Source organism: Balaenoptera acutorostrata, chromosome 14 (genome assembly GCF_949987535.1).
Source record: "Balaenoptera acutorostrata chromosome 14, mBalAcu1.1, whole genome shotgun sequence".
NCBI lineage: Eukaryota > Metazoa > Chordata > Mammalia > Artiodactyla > Balaenopteridae > Balaenoptera > Balaenoptera acutorostrata.
In genome coordinates this window covers 43,541,260-43,543,698 of record NC_080077.1, presented here as the reverse complement: position 1 = coordinate 43,543,698, position 2,439 = coordinate 43,541,260, and the positions used below count along the sequence as shown (strand labels likewise).

Below are 2,439 nucleotides of genomic sequence, written 5' to 3'. Positions count from 1 at the left end.
ACTATTTTAACCATTTTTAAGTGTACAATTCAGTGGCATGAAGTACATTCACAGTGTTGTGCAACCATCACCACTATCAATTTCCAGAATTTTTTCCATCATCTCAAACAGAAGCTCTGTACCTGATAGACAATAACGCCCCCTTCTCCCAGTCCCCCAGCCCCTGGTAACCTCCATTTTACTTTGTCTCTATGAATTTGCCTAGTCTAAGTATCTCATACAGGTGGACTCATACAATATGTGTCATTTTGTGTCTGGCTTATTTCAAGTTCATAACGTTTTCCAAGTTTATCCAAGGTGCAGCTTGTATCAGAATTTCATTCCTTTTTAAGGCTAAACAACATCCCGTTATGGATGGATATACCACATGTCGTTTATGCAATTGTCTGTCAATGGACATTTGGGCTGTCTCTATCTTTTGGCTCTTATGAATAGTGCCGATATGAACATTGGTGTAATCACTGAAGCATTTTAAGCAAAATGGAAATCAGATCAGATTTCTATTTTAGAAAAATCATCCCATATATCAGTCAGGGTCCAGCCAGGAAAAAATCATACCAGTTATTTTAATAGAGTTCAATGTAAAGAGTTATTAGTCAGATAAATGAAAAGGCAAGAAGAAAACAGTACATTATCACAGGGTGGGAACTGTAGAAAGCAGCTGCTATCCCTAGGGTTGGGGATACAGGGAGAAGAGGTTGCCAAGATGCAGAAGCCTGGAGAAGGAGCCCCTTGGAGCTGAAACTCAGGGCCTTGAGGAGAGAGTCCTGCTCAGCTGGTATTGGTATCCCTGAGCGTTGCGGGGGGGGGGGGGGCGGGGCGGGTTCTGAGCTTTGGGAGACCACCAAACATTGAGGAAGTGTGCTGTTCAGCTGGTGTCGGTGTCTCTGCACACAGAGGAGAGGACCCGTGTGGCTTCCACACTCTGAGGGGGCATCGCTTGGCTGGCGCTGGTATCAGTGGGCATGATGAGAGTAATTCTGTGAGTATTGTAAAGAGTGCAAACTGGGTTCAAATGCTGCTGCTGGAACAAACTGGCACAGCTGGGTGAAGAAGCAAGGTGGGTGAGTCACGCCAACAAAAACAGGAAGCCTCCAGGAAGGAGTAAGTCCCTTCTCCCACCCCCAGCCTTGCAGGCCGCTTCTCATGCCCCCATTGCCAGAGCCTGGCAGGGATCCACCTAGCAGGGCAGAAATGTGGTTTGCAGAGACCCAGCCCCAGTGTCACTAAACAGAGTCTAGAGCGGGTTTAAAGCTGAGAGAGAATAACTTAATACCAGAAGAGTCCTACTGCAATGGGGGAAAAAATTGGAGGCAGCAAGCCTGGCGTCAGGAATAAAGTGCATGTTGGGCATATTCCCAGTGGTAGACAATCCTTGGGAGTGACTGGCCCAGTTTAATGTCTTTACATTGGGAACGGTCTCCAATGGCCAAGTTTGTATTATGTAACTCCATCCACTGACCACAGCTGACTTATCCAGGGTGGTCACCTAACCCAAGCTGAATTCAGATTCTGTTTCTAATGTTGGAAATTTGGAAAAGATACACCTAAACCCTGGGAATCATCAAAGCTGAGTTAAGTAAATGGATCTGCGGACACCTCCTGCTGAGGTTGTTGGAGATCACCTGGCCCTTCCCTTCCCATGGTCTTGGTTGTTCAACTCCAGCTCTGATCGCATGAGGTAACTCAGAAAACCTTGCAATAAATTCTCCCTTTTCCTTAAGCTAACCAGAGCCCTTTCTGCTGCTTCATATTTTCTCTAGCCTCCCAGAGCTTACATTCCAGGGGAGTTTAAGAAATGTAAACAACATCAACACTGAGGGTTGCTAAGTGTTCTAGGAGAGGGAAAGAGAGTAAGCGGAGGTGTGAGCACAGAGCAGGGGCACCTAAGCTCACGGGTGGGGGCAGAAGTGAGGGAAAAGCAGGAATGGGGTGAGTGGCGTGGTTGAATACTCCAGACACAGGAATCAGTTTGAAGGCCCAGAGGCAAAAGAAAGTGCGGCACGTTTGAGTGAGTAAAAGCAGCTCAGATTGGTTCACGTAGAGAAGTAGGTGGAGTATTGTATGAAAGGAGAGAAGGTTAGCACTCCCGTTGACCCAGGGACAAGGATGGAAGAGGCCCTTGGACCTGACAACATGCATACAGTTAAAGCATTGCCACCTACTTCGTGGCATCTAACCATTATTTTTAAACCAAAACAGAAACATACATACAGAGAAGAGATTAGTGATTGCCAGAGGGGAAGGGTAAAGGGAATCCACTGTATGGTAACAAATGGAAACTAAGTTTTTGGTGGTGAGCACGGTGTAGTGTATATAGAAGTAGAAATATAAAGTACGCATTAATCTTAAATAATGTTATAAACCAAGGTTACCGCAATAAAAAATAAATTAAAAAGAAAAAAAGAAGCAGGTGGAATAGAGAGACATGATAATAAC

The 2,439-nt window shown here is 45.3% G+C and overlaps 1 pseudogene; it reads left to right on the top strand.

The window, feature by feature from the left end:
- The first annotated feature begins 2,057 nt into the window (after positions 1-2,057).
- LOC114239003 (U6atac minor spliceosomal RNA) lies at positions 2,058-2,191 on the top strand (annotated as a pseudogene).
- The last annotated feature ends 248 nt before the right edge of the window (positions 2,192-2,439 follow it).